This window comes from Mus caroli, unplaced genomic scaffold (genome assembly GCF_978045245.1).
Source record: "Mus caroli unplaced genomic scaffold, Mus_caroli_1 scaffold_8, whole genome shotgun sequence".
Lineage (NCBI taxonomy): Eukaryota > Metazoa > Chordata > Mammalia > Rodentia > Muridae > Mus > Mus caroli.
In genome coordinates this window covers 38,214,770-38,232,290 of record NW_028227263.1, presented here as the reverse complement: position 1 = coordinate 38,232,290, position 17,521 = coordinate 38,214,770, and the positions used below count along the sequence as shown (strand labels likewise).

General features: G+C 37.7%; 1 pseudogene; it reads left to right on the top strand.

Moving 5' to 3' along the window:
• Positions 1-12,265: 12,265 nt before the first annotated feature.
• LOC147002896 (serine/threonine/tyrosine-interacting protein pseudogene) lies at positions 12,266-15,376 on the top strand (annotated as a pseudogene).
• The last annotated feature ends 2,145 nt before the right edge of the window (positions 15,377-17,521 follow it).

The window sequence follows — 17,521 nt, the reverse complement described above, 5'->3', positions numbered from 1 at the left end:
GATTTGCTGTTTGTACTCATTGTTGGGGCAAAGGCACTGACAGGTAATGGTTTTCTACTTGTAATTGATTCTTTCTGGGATAGGGAAAATTACTCTTCTTCAATGGAGTGACACTATCCATGTACAGAAGTATGGGACCAGCATAAAACAGGCTTTATGACTTTTGTTTTATATTTATATATTCTATTTATTTTTGTTTTGAGATAGAAATAGAGACAGAGGACATGAAATTGTGTGATTCTGGAGGTGAAGCAGATCTAGAAGGAGCGAACAAAAGAATATGATCAATATATAATGTATGAATTTTTAAGTTAATAGTAAAAAATTGAGAGAAAGGAAAATATTTTAAAAATATAATAGAAGACAAGAAGATAAAGAAACAAAGAAAGAAAAGAAGAAAATGAAATGAAGCAAGGTAAGAGTATAAAACAAAAGGACTAGGGGACAGCAGATCTGGCGAGGATGTGGAAAAAGAGGAACACTCTTCCATTGCTGGTGGGATTGCAAGCTGGTACACCACTGTGAAAAGCACTTTGGTGATTCCTCAGAAAATTGGACATAGTACTACCCGAGGATCCAGATATACCACTCCTGGGCATATACCCAGAAGATGCTCCAGCATGTAATAAGGACACATGCTTCACTATGTTATTTATAATAGCCAGAAGATGGAAAGAACCTAGGTGTCCCTCAACAGAATAATGGATACAGAAAATGTGGATTACTGCACAGCTATTAAAAATGAATTTATGAAATTCTTAGGCAAATGGATGGATTTGGCAGATATCATCCTGAGTGAGATAACCCAATTAAAAATGAACACACATGATATGCACTCACTGATAAGTGGATATTAGTCCAGAAGCTCGGAATACCCAAGATATGATTTCAAAACACATGAAACTCAAGAAGAAGGAAGACCAAAGAGTAAATACTTTGATACTTCTTAGAAGGGGGAACAAAATACCCATGGAAGGAGTTACAGAGACTAAGTGTGCAGCAGAGCCCGAAGGAATGATCATCCAGAGAGTGTCCCACCTGGGGATCCATCCCTTAAACAACCAAGAAATCCAGACACTATTGCAGATGCCAACAAGATTTTGCTGACAGGAGCCTGATATAGCTGTCTCCAGAGAGGCTCTGCCAGTGCCTGGCAAATACAGAAGTGGATGCCCACAGCCATCCATTGGATGGAGCACAGGGTCCCCAATGAAGGAGCTAGAGAATGTACCCAAGGATCTGAAGGAGTTTGCAGGCACATAGAAGGAACAACAATATGAACTAACCAGTATCTCCAGAGCTCCCTGGGACAAAACCACCAATCGAAGAAAACACATGGAGGGATTCATGGCTCTAGCTGCATATGTAGCAGAGGATGGCCTAGTCAGTCATCGATGGGAGGAGATGTTCTTGGTCTTTTGAAGGGTATGTGCCCCAGTATAAGGAATGCCAGGGCCAGGAAATGGTAGTGGGTGGGTTAGTAATCAGGGGGAGGCGGAGGGGGCTGCCGATTTTTGGAGAGGAAATTAGGAAAGGGGATAACATTTGAAATGTAAATAAAGAAAATTTCAAATAAAAAAGAAAAAATGTTAAATGTGTAATGAATATAGTGAAAAGATTCCTTTTAGACATGTAAAAATAAGTTAGCTAGAATCCCACTAGACCCAATGCTGCACCTGATAATCAAAACTCATGCCATCACCCACTTAAAATAACCAAATACAGTCCTAGAATCCCATGACACCCATTGGGCAGTATATAGGCAAGATAAAAGCAATATTCTGTTCTGTATATCTAGAAAGATAGCACCTTAATCTTCCCTGTGGCTGTCAAGTCTCTCACAGGATCCTGACAGTTTGGTTTCAGACTCTGGGAAAATGGACTGAGGTGCATATTTCACAAAAGCACACCTGGCCTCCAGGTTCTCCCAGCATCCCTCAGTCCCAACCTGGCATACCCTGTCCAGTACCCTGAACTCTCTAGACAAGGGGCTGGGATGCCCTTCCCCCAGAGACTCCTCCCTTATAATTCAGACATTTTACTCTCTTTTCATCCCTCTCCCTGTCCTTCCCCATCTCTTCTTCTCTCTCCCTCTCCCTCTCTTCTTCTCTCTCCCTCTCTTTTTATCTCTCCCTCTCCCTCCCCCTCTCCCTCCTCCTCCCCCTCCTCCTCTCTCTATATATGTGTGTCTGTGTGTCTGTCTGTCTCCCTCTCTCTTTCTTCTCTTCTCTTCCTCCTCCTCTTCTCTCTCTTCTTCTCCGCTTCCTCTTATCTTTTTCTACACCTCTTCTTTCTTCTCTTCTTCTCTCTCAATGCAAGTGACTTTCTCTCTTTTTATCCCCTCCCCTATCTCCCTACCCTTTCTCCATAGTGACTTTCTAGGTCTCCATCCTTGGGACCCATGAAGCCTCCCACCCCAGAGCAACTTCTCAATAAACCTGCCTTTAACATAATCTAATTTGGTTTAAATTGGCTCATTTCACTGGTAGTGAAGAAATAACCTATCACTGACCCTACAATCAGAGAATTGTTTTAGAGTGGGGACCTGACATTTAGCTAAGACATGTAGCACAGGTAGCCTTGGTGAGATAGGCTTAGTACCATAATTAGGAACTTAAAGTATGAACCTTGTGTGTTTGATGACTCTCAGCATCATAAAATATAACTTTTGTTTAAAAAAAAAAGAAAGAAAACAGAGGAAAAGATAAAATATTACTAAATATTTTCTAAATTTGTAAATGAGTTATGTGCAACAATGACATAAGTAAAGTAGAACTGGAGAAGGAAAGCAAAGGATTAATCATTGGATCTGTTCCTGTTATTTGTCACTGGGTGGCTTGGGACATAGGAGAATTTGTGAACTCATATTCTATGGTTTATATTGGTGCTGAATCTATATTTCTGATTTCTTGCTGCCTACCACAGCTATCTATGACAGTATATTATTTTCTGTGCACCGAAGCCCTCTTCGAGGTACATTGTAGTTTGCAATCAGTTGTTTAGATAGGTACTTTTATCTACAATACAGAGAGTCTCAAGGATTATTACTAGGTTGTCTAACATTTTAGTTTGAGGATGGAAGGAAAACAAGAAGACTAATATCTACATAGGTTGAGGACCAGACTTTATACTGTCAACATCTCCTAAATATTAATCAACTACATAGAGGGACATACTTCAGCGATCATTGAATTTTCACCATTTATTGGCAGACAAATGACTCCAGAGTTTGTTCTACCTGGCTTCAGGCTCAAATAACCAGATTTGATTCAGACCATCAAGTGTGGTTGTGCACTTTGCTGTCTGACCTAAGAATTCTGCAACCTTAACTTTTATCTTGTTAGTGTTTTGTCCTTTTTCCAAAACTACTTTCCAGGGTTTTTGATTACTGTGGAACCATGGAAGATTAATTTAGCAATCTCCTACTTGTGGTTGTACCATGCTCTCAGGACCCTGTATATCAAGATGGGGCCTGACCATTGTTTTTCTGAGCCATATAGAATGACAGATGAGATCTATCTCTACTGACAATTCATTTGTAAGAGAAAACAGTATATGGAAATGAGCAAGTAGATTTGATATTTGTGAGGGCCATGGTCTTGTCTTGCTTATGGAACCATCAGTTCTTTTCAAAAGGGCTGCCTCACTTATCTGTTAAAGAAATTCCTTCCCCCTCTGTGTTCTGATTGGCTCATTTGTTTTAGCTCTATCACCCATGCTTATAAAATCATTTCTTTTATTTTGATATTATAATACAATTGAGTAATTTCTCATCCCCCCTTTCTTCTTGCAATTCTTTCCATGTAAACATTTCTTGCTCTATTTCCAATTAATCGCCTCAGTTTCATTACTCTGTTTTTTATTTGCTCAATTTTAAAACTGCCTGCTCAATCTATCAATGTTTCTTGTATGCAGGTTTTTAAGGCAGAAAATTTGCCTGGGTAGGACCATTTCTTTTACTCTCAGTCTCTTGTGGGTGACTGTGTTTTTTTTTTTTAATTAGGTATTTTCCTCATTTACATTCCCAATGCTATCACAAAATTCCCCCATACCCCCCCCCACTACCCTACCCACCCACTCCCACTTTTTGGCCCTGGAGTTCCCCTGTACTTGGGCATATAAAGTTGGCAAGTCCAATGGGCCTCTCTTTCCAGTGATGGCCAACTAGGCCATCTTTTGATACATATGCAGCTAGAGTCAAGAGCTTCAGGGTACTGGTTAGTTCATAATGTTGTTCCACCTATAGGGTTGCAGATCCCTTTAGCTCCTTGGGTACTTTCTCTAGCTCCTCCATTGGGGGCCCTGTGATCCATCCAATAGCTGACTGTGAGCATCCACTTCTGTGTTTGCTAGGCCCTGGCATAGTCTCACAAGAGAAAGCTATATCTGGGACCTTTCAGCAAAATCTTGCTAGTGTATGCAATGGTGTCAGCATTTCGACGCTGATTGGTCTAAATTTCTAAGATTTGTGTAGCCACTTAATTTGGTTTTTACTGGTCTTAAAGGTGTAAATATGCTCTGCATGTCTTGGTCATAAAATATTGGCTTATAAATTATTGGGTATGATAAAAAAATGTGTACCATTGATAACAAAAAAGTTAGCTTTAAATTGGTAACTCAGTTTTGGAGTCATTTTAAATAAAAACACGTGGCAAAAAAAAGCCCAGAAAACTAGGCCTCTAAGATACTTCTAAATTGAGATAATATTTAATTAATTATTATCCTAGAAAGTAGACTTATAGAGATAAGATTTAAAACAATGTCTCTTTAATGAAGCATTAAAATTTGCACTGTCATGCATTCATATGTATAAATTGGCAGCCAAACTTTGTAACATGAAATTGATCTTTCTAGTATTGATTTTAAAGATGATAAATTGTTTAAATTGGGTTTTGCTCACCAAAAGTAAAATATATTCTAACGTTGCATTAAAAAACTTAAATTATAGTTAAAATTGCCCATGTCCCATTGATTGCAGCTTGCAGTTTGATTGCAAATTTAAGATCTTTAATTCACCTATATATTGTCATTAGGATAATTACAAGAGTAATCATCTTATGAGAGCACTAACATAGCTCACTGGGGCCATACAGCCATACAAACTCAGAACAGCCTCAGCAGGGCTTGTGTGGCTTTCTTTTGTTTTGCAAACAGTGCCTAGGGAAGTTCTTGCCTGCCTTCAGGGAAATTTCTTTTTAGGAAAAAAAAAAAAAAAAAAAAAAAAAAAAGAACTTTGTTACAGATCTATCCAGATGTTGTTCTAAATAAAGTTAAAATTCAGAATTTATAAAAAGTCAATCAGGCTGTAGATTTTATAAAGACATTACAATCTGACTTGCCTACTTCATATAAAATTATTATAGATTGAAAACTTTAATTTTTCCTTTGCATTCTGATAATTGTAAAGGGTTTGCTTCTAGTGAACTGGTGATCACTGGAAAATTTTGCTTCTAGGTATGACTAATATAGCTTTACATTATATAAGAAAAATTTTTATTGTCTCTGCTTCAATACACTAAGCTAAGATTTTGAGTCTTTCAATGTATATTGTTTCCTAAGTGGAAAGTATTTTATTAGCTAATGCCTCTAAAAGGAAGTTTACTTCATAGCTTTGCTCTCAAAAAAGTAGCTTTAAATTTCTGGGGAGTAGATGTTGCTCCAGAAAAGGTTCAGAAGCAATATATTTATAATATTTAGGGTTTTAGTTATACTAGAAAATTGTGGTACAGAAAATCTAAGAAAGAAAAATTGATTTGTTTTAAAATTTTATTTTCAAAAGCTTCCAGGAGATGTTAATTGGCTAAGACCTCACCTTAAGGTCTTAAAATGACTTAAACCTTTGTTTCATGTAATCCTGAGAGAAACAGATTAAATAATAAAGAAGAAAAGGCTTTTCAGAAAATAAAGGAAGCTTTTATAATTGTTATCAATATAATCAATGGTAATTAAATATTAGCTGCTTATTTTAGTTATGGTTATTAAATGTGCCCACAGCAATTCTTTGGCAAGAGAAAACATTAATGTAAAATCATCTTTCTTCACCTAAAAGTAAAGTTTTAATATCCTATTTTAAGACTGCTGTGGTGCTAAAAAAGAATTGTAAGGTAATTCATATATTTTCCACTTTCTCCATACCTATTCAACATTGTACTTGAAGTCCTAGCCAGAGCAATTCGACAACAAAAGGAGATCAAAGGGATACAAATTGGAAAGGATGAAGTCAAAATATCACTTTTTGCAGATGATATGATAGTATATATAAGTGACCCTAAAAATTCCACCAGAGAACTCCTAAGCCTGATAAACAGCTTCGGTGAAGTAGCTGGATATAAAATTAACTCAAACAAATCAATGACCTTTCTCTACACAAAGAATAAACAGGCTGAGAAAGAAATTAGGGAAACAACACCCTTCTCAATACTCACAACTAATATAAAATATCTTGGCGTGACTCTAACTAAGGAAGTGAAAGATCTGTATAATAAAAACTTCAAGTCTCTGAAGAAAGAAATTCTAGAAGATCTCAGAAGATGGAAAGATCTCCCATGCTCATGGATTGGCAGGATCAACATTGTAAAAATGGCTATCTTGCCAAAAGCAATCTACAGATTCAATGCAATCCCCATCAAAATTCCAAATCAATTCTTCAACGAATTAGAAAGTGCAATCTGCAAATTCATCTGGAATAACAAAAAACCTAGGATAGCAAAAACTCTTCTCAAGGATAAAAGAACCTCTGGTGGAATCACCATGCCGGACCTAAAGCTCTACTACAGAGCAATTGTGATAAAAACTGCATGGTACTGGTATAGTGACAGACAAATAGACCAATGGAATAGAATTGAAGACCCAGAAATGAACCCACACACCTACGGTCACTTGATCTTCGACAAGGGAGCTAAAAACATCCAGTGGAAGAAAGACAGCATTTTCAACAAATGGTGCTGGCACAACTGGTTGTTAACATGTAGAAGAATGCGAATCGATCCATTCCTATCTCCTTGTACTAAGGTCAAGTCTAAGTGGATCAAGGAACTTCACATAAAACCAGAGACACTGAAACTTATAGAGGAGAAAGTGGGGAAAAGCCTTGAAGATATGGGCACAGGGGAAAAATTCCTGAATAGAACAATAATGGCTTGTGCTGTAAGATCGAGAATTGACAAGTGGGACCTCATGAAACTACAAAGCTTCTGCAAGGCTAAAGACACCATCAATAAGACAAAAAAACCACCAACAGATTGGGAAAGGATCTTCACCTATCCTAAATCAGATAAGGGACTAATATCCAATATATATAAAGAACTCAAGAAGGTGGACTCCAGAAAGTCAAATAACCCCATTAAAAAATGGGGCTCAGAATTGAACAAAGAATTCTCACCTGAGGAATACCGAATGGCAGAGAAACACCTGAAAAAATGTTCAACATCCTTAATCATCAGGGAAATGCAAATCAAAACAACCCTGAGATTCCACCTCACACCAGTCAGAATGGCTAAGATCAAAAATTCAGGTGACAGCAGATGCTGGCGAGGATGTGGAGAAAGAGGAACACTCCTCCATTGTTGGTGGGATTGCAAGCTTGTACAACCACTCTGGAAATCAGTCTGGCGGTTCCTCAGAAAATTGGACATAGTACTACCGGAGGATCCAGCAATACCTCTCCTGGGCATATATCCAGAAGATGTCCCAACCGGTAAAAAGGACACATGCTCCACTATGTTCATAGCAGCCCTATTTATAATAGCCAGAAGCTGGAAAGAACCCAGATGTCCCTCAACAGAGGAATGGATACAGAAATTATGGTACATTTACACAATGGAGTACTACTCAGCTATTAAAAAGAATGAATTTATGAAATTCCTAGCCAAATGGATGGACCTGGAGGGCATCATCTTGAGTGAAATAACACAATCACAAAAGAACTCACACAATATGTATTCATTGATAAGTGGATATTAGCCCAAAACTTAGGATACCCAAGATATAAGATACAATTTGATAAACGCATGAAACTCAAGAAGAATGAAGACCAAAGTGAGGACACTATGCACCTTCTTAGAATTGGGAACAAAACACCCAGGGAAGGAGTTACAGAGACAAATTTGGTAGCTGTGATGAAAGGATGGACCATTTAGAGACTGCCGTATCCAGGGATCCATCCAATAATCAGCTTCTAAACGCTGACACCATTGCATACACTAGCAAGATTTTGCTGAAAGGACCCAAATATAGCTGTCTCTTGTGAGACGATGCCGGGGCCTAGCAAACACAGGAGTGGATGTTTACAGTCAGCTATTGGATGTATCACAGGGCTCCCAATGGAGAAGCTAGAGAAAGTACCCAAGGAGCTAAAGGGATCTGCAACCCTATTGTTGGAAGAACATGATGTACTAACCAGAACCCCGGAACTCTTGTCTCTAGCTGCATATGTATCGAAAGATGGCCTAGTCGGCCATCAATGGAAAGAGAGGCCCATTGGACTTGCAAACTTTATATGCCCCAATATAGGGGAATGCCAGGGCCAAAAGAATGGGAATGGGTGGGTAGGGAAGTGGGGGGCGCTATGGGGGACTTTTGGGATAGCATTGGAAATGTAATTGAGGAAAATATGTAATAAAAATATTAAAAATCAAAAAAAAAAAAAAGAAAAAGAAAAACTATAACAAAAAATTGTTTCTTAAAAACCTGACAAAATGTCTGTTCCTTGTTCTAAACAGCAATTAAATTGGTTATTGCAGAATATTGATATTTGGCCTATTGCATACCATCATTTTAAATAAAATTGATAATCACTATCTAAAAGATAAGTTAAAAATTGTTTTTATGCATGCTTTTGTATCTTCTATAAATTCATGCATGTATGCATGCATCCCATTTACTGCATTTAAAAACAACCCTCTATGAGAAAAAAGCTTACAATTGCTTAAAATTGTTTGTCCCTCAGATACTATAAATTCTCAAATTTCCAATTGTTTATGGACATACAACTCATAAGTAAAAATGCTGTTCTTTTAAGAAGACTGTCTTTGGATATTTAAGAATTTGTTCTAGATTGCCTGGACAAGACCTCTTAAAGCAATGACATGCTAGATTTCTATTCCAGGCAGATTATAGACTTTATACAATAATTGGCCATATAATCTCATTCTTTATCATAAAAACAGTAATGACTTAAGATAATATTTGGTATTTTTAGAGAATGTGCATGTCAAATTGTAAAAATTTGTTCTTAGTGTCCTCAGTTTCTAACTGTTTCCACATTATGGTGTTTGTTCTTGAGGACTTATACTTAATCAATTGCTGCAAATGGAAACTCTTATTTCTGACTAATAAATAAATTATATACATGTGACTATTAATATTTTTTCAAGCTTTCTAGTTATAACTGCTCTACAAAATAAACAACTAAACGTGTAGTTAGCCATTGCCTATGTTAAATTTTTTTTTACTATATACTTGGTGTTCCAAATTAAATTACAACAGATAATGGAACTGGCTATAACAGTCAAGTATTTGAGATGTTTTTTTCAACATTTTAATGTTACCCATGCTACTGAGACTTTTTATAATTCTCAAAGACAAGGTATTGTGGAACTTTAAAAACTATATCTTCTTAAAAAACAAAGAAGGGGAGGAGTTATATCCCCGTGTACATTATTTAAATCACATTTTTATTTTAAAAATTTTAAGATTTAAAATTCTCGATGTCAAAGAACTTAATAAATGCCTTATAGTATCTTAAAACTAGACATAATCATGTCTAGGTGAGATGAAAAGGATCTACTTATTGGCATATGTCTTGATCCTGAACAGCTACCCTATATGGGGAAGAGGGAAAGCTTAGGTTTTCTCCACAGAATGTTGCAGAAGCATGACAACTGCCAGAATGATTCCTGTGACAGGCTGACCTGTGAGTTCGCTGAGTGCCCTGACTGTGGTGACAAGAAAGCTGATTTGGGTATATGTTTTTTGACCCACCTTTGCTTGCCTTTGTCCCAGATTGGACAAGCTAATCTGCCTTGCTTCAAGCTTTTTAAACTTATGGAACAGAAAACATTAGACACCGTGGAATCTGACTTTAGAAAGATTAGTCATAAGAAGGAGTTATAATGATTCTTCTCTTTCCTTCAATGGTCAATGTGACCAGTTATTCTAACTCAATCTTGGACTGCTCTAGTAATAATTTCAATATTGGAGATTCCTATTGAAGAAAGCTAAAAATCTTTATTAGCTAGCAGAGTTAACTTGGAGCTTAGCCTATTTACATGAGAAACAGCCTTTCTGTTGATTCTCAAAGTCACTTCCCCCACACCTGGAGGCCAGAGATTGAGCTTGAGATTGCAACTGAGTACGGGACTTCCCCAAAGAAGCTTTTATCCTGTTGCTTTTCAACTATCTTGACTTTGTTTTTCAAGCAGGTCAGTCAAAGCCATACAGCCTGTCTTCAGCAAGCATGCAGCAGCCTCACAGATGGCAGAAATTCATCAATATAAAGAAACATATTGAATATATATATTGAATATATATATATACATATATATATATATATATATATATATATATATATATTGTGGCTTTGGTCTGATTGGAATAAGGTGTGCTATGAAGCTGGTTAGCAATGACGGGCAACCAGATTTTTGAACTATATCAATCTAAGACAGAGGTATATGCCAAGAGGCTGTGGTTTATTAATAATACACCACAGAGCCATGTTTGTGCAAAATAAGCACAAACAAGCTGCATATGTTCTCCTTGATGGATAAGAATAATTCGTGGAAAATCTGAGTCACTGAGCCAGGCACGGCCTCCAGCCACCATAATTCCCAAGCAGGACTATGGAGCATAAATAAGCTTTATGCCCCAGTCCAGCTAATTTTTATTGTATATTTAGGGAGGAATTGTAGCCTCGCCCAGCGTTGAAGCAGGCTGATTCAGACCTTGCTGAAACTGTGTATGAGATCACCTGGGGTGGAGCCTTCCAACTTAGATGGCTCTATTGTTCTGTCATCTGCTGCTGCACTTCTCCAAGACACTGCTACCTGCTGAGAGGCCCTTGAGAAATTCCAGACACAGCATCCAGCATATCAGCCTGCAAGCTGGCAACAGGCACCAAGAATGGATTGGTGGGGGATGGGCCTCCTCCTTTATAAGCACAGACTCTTAGTGAATTTTGTGGGTCTTGAACAGAAACATGTCTTGGCCTCCATTATTCCTCTCGATGTTCTCTCCCATACAGCCCCTGCCTCCCACTCAGGAATCCTGTTAGTGTGGCCGCAGGCAGCTACAGAAAAACACTACCTAGTAATCAAAAGAAAAATCAACCAAGATGGCATTCCAATTCTCAACATCAATGCCCAAAACAGAAGGGAATCTCAGTTTGTATAATAAACACTACAACAGCTTAAGTCACATATTGTCACTCACACTGAGAGTGGCAATCCTCAGTATACCAGTCTGGCCAACTTCGGAATGAATAAGTTAGCACCCCCTGCCCCAATAACACTGAATCCCCTTCTATGAGGTCAGAATGTTCAGCTGTTTTTGTTTGTTTTGTATATTACTCTTTGAGAATTAATAATTGTGAGATAAAACACAAACCATCAGTAAGAAATGATAATTTACACATCCATAAAGATTTTCTTTTTGAGATGTTTGAAGATAGTTTCAAAAGAAAGGAAAGAATGGCCATTTACAAAGATAGAGGAAGGAGTCAGGTCCACACAGTAGAGCACATGGGCCACCGAAGCAACATAGCTTCTCAGACAGGGTTCCTTTGGACCTTCATCCTCAGCCAGGAGGCAGAGTTGATACTCAGACTTCTGTGCACCTTTCTCTGACCCCCAGGAATCAGAAGAGAGCTGTTCTCCCATGAATGCTGCGAGAGGCTAACAGTCTCACAGGAGGAACAAACTTGACCTAGAGACAGCTAGAACATCTAACACCAGAGATTACCAGATGGTGACAGGCAAATGTAAGAATCTTACTAACAGAAACCAAGACCACTATACATCATCAGAACCCAGTACTCCCACCACAGCGAGTCCTGGACACCCCAATTCACCTTAAAGCAAGATACATATTTAAAATCATATCTCCTGATGCTGGTAGAGGATTTAAGAAGGGCATTAATAACTCCCTTAAAGAAATACAGGAGAACACACCTAAACAGGTAGAACTCCTTAAAGAGGAAACACAAAAATCCTTTAAAGAATTATAGGAAAACACAATCAAACAGGTGAAGCAATTGAACAAAACCATCCAAGATCTAAAAATGGAAGTGAAAACAATAACATAAACACAAAGGGAGACAACTCTGGAGATTGAAATCCTAGGATAGAAACCAGGAGCCATAGATGTGAGCATCATCAATAGAATAAAAAAGATGGAACAAAGAATCTCAGGTGCAGAAGATTCCATAGAAAACATGGAAACAACAATCAAAGAAAATGCAAAATGCAAAAAGTTTCTAACTCAATACATCCAAGAAATCCAGGACAGAGTGAAAAGACTAAATCTTTCCTATATGAATTTCAATGAAAAAATGCTCAATAAAATGCTCGCAAACCAAATCAAAGAACACATCAAAAGGATCATCCATCATGATCAAGTAGGCTTCATCACAGGATTGCAGGGATGGTCTAAAATATGGAAATCCATCAGCATAATCCACTATATAAACAAACTTAAAGACAGAATCCACATGATCATCTCATTAGATGCTGAGAAAGCATTTGGCAAAATCCAACACTCATTCATGATAAAAGTCTTGGAAAGAACAGGAATTCAAGGCCCATACCTAAACATAATAAAAGCAATATACAGCAAACTAGTAGCTAACATAAAAAAAATGGAGAGAAACTTGAAGAAATCCCACTAAAATAAGAGACTAAACAAGGCTGCCCATTCTCTCCCTACCTATTATTTAATACTTGAAGTCCAATCCAGAGCAATTAGACAACAAAAGGAGATCAAGGGGATAGAAATTGGAAAGGAAGAAGTCAAAATATCACTATTTGCAGATGATATGATAGTATACTTAAGTGACCCTAACAATTCCACCAGAGAACTCCTAAACCTGATAAACAAATTCAGTGCAGTAGCTGGTATAAAATTAACGCAAACAAATCAGTGGTCTTTCTCTACACAACGGATAAAAATGCTGAAAATTTTAGGAAACAACACCCTTCAAAATAGTCACAAATAATATAAAATACCTTGAAGTGACTCTAACTAAGGAAGTGAAAGATCTGTATGATAAGAACATCAAACTTTTGAAGAAAGAAATAAAAAAAGATCTCAAAAGATGAAAATATCCATGTCTTGCTTTTAAGTGGATATTAGCCCAGAAACTTAGAATACCCAAGATGCAAATTGCATAGTATATGAAACTCAAGAAGAACAAAGACCAAAGTATGAACACTTCGCCCCTTCTTAGAATTGGGAACAAAGCACCAATGGAAGGGGTTACAGAGACATAGTTTGGAGCTGAGACAAAAGAATGGACCATCAAGAGACTGCCCCACCCAGGATCCATCCCATAATCAGCCACCAAACGCAGACACCATTTCAAACGCCAGCAAAATTTTGCTGAAAGGACCCTGATATAGCTGTCGCTTGTGACGCTATGCCAGTGCCTGGAAAACAGAGAAGTAGATGTTCACAGTCAGCTATTGGATGGAACACAGGATCCCTAATGGAGGAACAAGAGAAAGTACCCAAGATGCTGAATGGGTCTGCAACTCTATAGGTGGAACACCAATATGAAATAACCAGTACCCCCAGAGCTCGTGTCTCTAGCTGCATATGTAGCAGAAGATAGCCTAGTTGGCCATCATTGAGAGGAGAGGCCCCTTGGTCTTGCAAACTTTATATGCCCCAGTATAGGGGAACACCAGGGCCAAGAATTGGGAGTGGGTGGGTGGGTGGGGGGAGAGTATAGGTGAATTTTGGGATAGTATTTGAAATGTAAATGAAGAAAATACCTCATAAAAATTGGAAAGAATAAAAAAGATGGAAAGATCTACCATGCTCATGGATTGGCAGGATTAATATAGTAAATGAGGCTATCGGGCCAAAAGCAATCTACAGATAAAATGAAATCCCCATCAAAATTCCAACTCTGTTCTTTACAGAGTTAGAAAGGGCAATTTGCAAATCCATCTGGAATACCAAAAAATCTAAGATAGCATTCTCAACAATAAAAGAATCTCAGGTGGAGCCAGGCGTGGTGGAGCACACCTTTAATCCCAGCACTCCGGAGGCAGAGGCAGGCTGATTTCTGAGTTTGAGGCCTGCCTGGGCTACAAAGTGAGTAAGTGAGTTAGTTCTAGGACAGCCAAGGATACACAGAGAAACCCTGTCTCGAAAAAAAACAAAAAAAGAAACAAAAGAAAAAATAATCTCAGGTGGAATCACGATCCCTCACCTCAAGCAATTATTATAAAAATGTAAGATCAAGAATCTACAAATGGGGGGGGGCAGAGACCTATCAGAGGGATAGGGCCGCAGCATGGTGGCTGGCAGTGCACCACCCTGCCCTCTGCCCTCCTGTCTCAGCAGCTTGGACCCTGTGGTCCTAGAGTGCTTGCTGTGAGCCAGCAGCACGTCAGCTGCAACACCCCTCCCACCAACCCCTGTCTGCCTGCCCTCCTTCCCTTGTATCCTCTGTCAGCCCGGAGAGCTGCCAGATGTACAGCGCCCACCCACTAGGGCCCTGGGACCATGAAGGAAGGCCGGGGAAACTGAAGTTCTCCTAGCTTCCGCAGTGCAAAGAGGATGCTGAGGAGTGGACTTACCCTATGAGACAAGAGATGCAGGAAGTTTTGCCTGGATTGTTCTTAGGCCCATACTCTTCTGCTATGAAAAGCAAGCTACCTATACTTCAGAAACATGGCATAACTCATATAATTTGCATATGGCAAAATGTTGAAGCAAACTTTATTAAACCAAACTTTCAACAATTATTTAGATATTTAGTTTTGGATATTGCTGATAATCCAGTTGAAAACATAATACCTTTTTTTCCCTATTACTAAAGAGTTTATTGATAGAAGCTTACAAAATGGAGGAAAAGTTCTTGTCCATGGGAATGCAGGCCTTTGTCATTGCATACATCATGGAGACGTTTGGGATGAAATACAGAGATGCATTTGCTTATGTCCAAGAAAGGAGATTTTGTATTAATCCCAATGCTGGATTTGTCCACCAACTTCAGGAATATGAAGCCATCTACTTAGCAAAATTAACAATACAGATGATGTCATCACTCCAAATAGAAAGGTCCGTAGCTGTTCATTCTGGTACCACAGGTAGTGTGAAGAGAACACATGAAGAAGATGATGACTTTGGAAACATGCAAGGGGCAACCCCATAGAACGGCTGACCTGTGAGGACTGTTAATTGCACAGGTTGGCTGACCTATGAGGAGTGTTACATGGGTGTGAGCTTCCATCTGGAAAGGAGAGGATCCTAGTGATGATAATGTGAAATGGTAAACTCACAAATACTTTCTTTTCAATTATACATTGCTTCCAGACATGTTTCTGTGCAACACTTTAAGATGTTGGACTTATGCAGTAGATGACACTTATGGGTGATGGGTTTACTTTAAAAAAAAAAAAGAAACAAAAAAAACTTTATGGTTTTATTATAAACCAAGAATTTTGGACTTGCAAAGAGATATTATTGCAATAATGCACTTTTCATACTTGAAATTTATTTGTATGATATAAACTTATTACTTTAAATAAAATACAAGTTAGGGGGATTTGTTTATAGATTTTGGATAATTTATAACAAACAAATTTCCTAAAAACTCATTTTGTGTTATATATATTACATTTAAAGTAATTTTACAGTTCAATTTTATGATGAAGCCTCTTACAGAAACATTAACAAAATGTCGAACTTGTCCACATTTTTTTAGTATAATTCAGTAACTTGATTACCATTTTTTAAAACTTCTTGGTCCCATATCTTTAAATCATGACTTTAGCCAACTTGCCTACTTTACAATTTAATACAGTTAATACTTCCTTTCTAATTCCCTCCCTTATTCTAAATGAGAAAAGTTGAAATGATCAAAGAAAGAGGTCTTACTTTCTAAAACCAGATACTCAAAAAAATAAGAATAGTGTTATATTTTCCACATGACTTTTTTCTCTTTGCTGTTTAAGCCAAATGTAGACTTGGTCTTTTTAGAGTTGCCAAGCTCTTCTAACTTTTGTCCAAAATGGTTCAAAGTAGACCAAACCAATATAGCACTGTTTCTTCAATATGAATGCCCCAAAAGAAAAGTGCCTTGCGTCAACAAACAAGCAAATCCTCATGACTTCTAAATTAGTATATAAAGCAGTCAACAGCTATTAACGTTTTTCTGTAATTTCTTGTTTTAAAACTATAAATTAAATCTGATGCTTGAAGAAAGTAAATTATTTTGAATGAGACACTTCTATTTTCTGTTGTATTACTTCTCTGAGGTTCAGCTGACGGCTTTGCTTTGAAGATGTACCCATTGAGGAAAGCAATTTGTGGGTGGCTTCAGTGTATTAACTTGTTCCTAAATTAACTCAAATTTATACCATAATTTGCAAAATCACTTTATGGCTCTTTAGTTTTCCATGTTTTTATCTATATGTATAAAAGTTGTTCTACAAAACCTTTTACTACTGTAAATGTGATGTGCAGAAGAGAGAAGTGTTTTTAACTTTTGTATATGATGACTTTAGGGTAGCACAAACACAGCTCCTTTATAGCTCATGTTTTTCAGTTCTCTTTCGAGGTGCTTTACCATTGGGAATGATGCTCGCACACTTCCAGGGTACCATGAGGCACTGTGTAAGGTAACAGGTTACACTTAAGTTCCTTGCTTTGCTCACCACCCTATGACATCAACAGTATAGAAAGATTCTTTGTCCTTCACAGTAGGAGCCTGAATATAAACCAGAATTACTGTTACCTTGATCTCTAGCCTCTTCTGGTTTCCCATCCCATCTCACTTCTTTCAGCTCTGAAAAACAGCATTGCTTTTAATTCTGTTGTGACACAGGCATGGTGGTCTAGTAGATCCAAGATTATATTAGGTATTCAAAAATCCCTGTATACATACAGGCCAACAAAGATATCTCTTGGAGTTAACCCACAATCTATGGCTCATTAAACAGAAATTAAAGCAATCTCTATTAAAAAATGGTTTTTCAAGATGAGACATGTGAAGTAACTTTTTAAAATAATTTTTATAAAAATACACGTTCCTCTTTAAATAGGAGTCTGTCCAAAAATAGAGGTTATTGACATTCATTTGTAGCTGGTAATTTTCCATTTTTCTAACCACTGTCATTTTTTTTCATCTCACATGAAGTGCCTATCCAGCATGATATACTAGAGACAGTCTCAGACACTAGGGACTGCCACCAAGTTGAGCACAGTTGATGTGGACAGATGAAGTTTGTACTTTCATAAGAAGCCTCCAAGTTTCTTTTCTTCCTCTGTATTTACTGTCAGTACCTGTCTTAGGTTC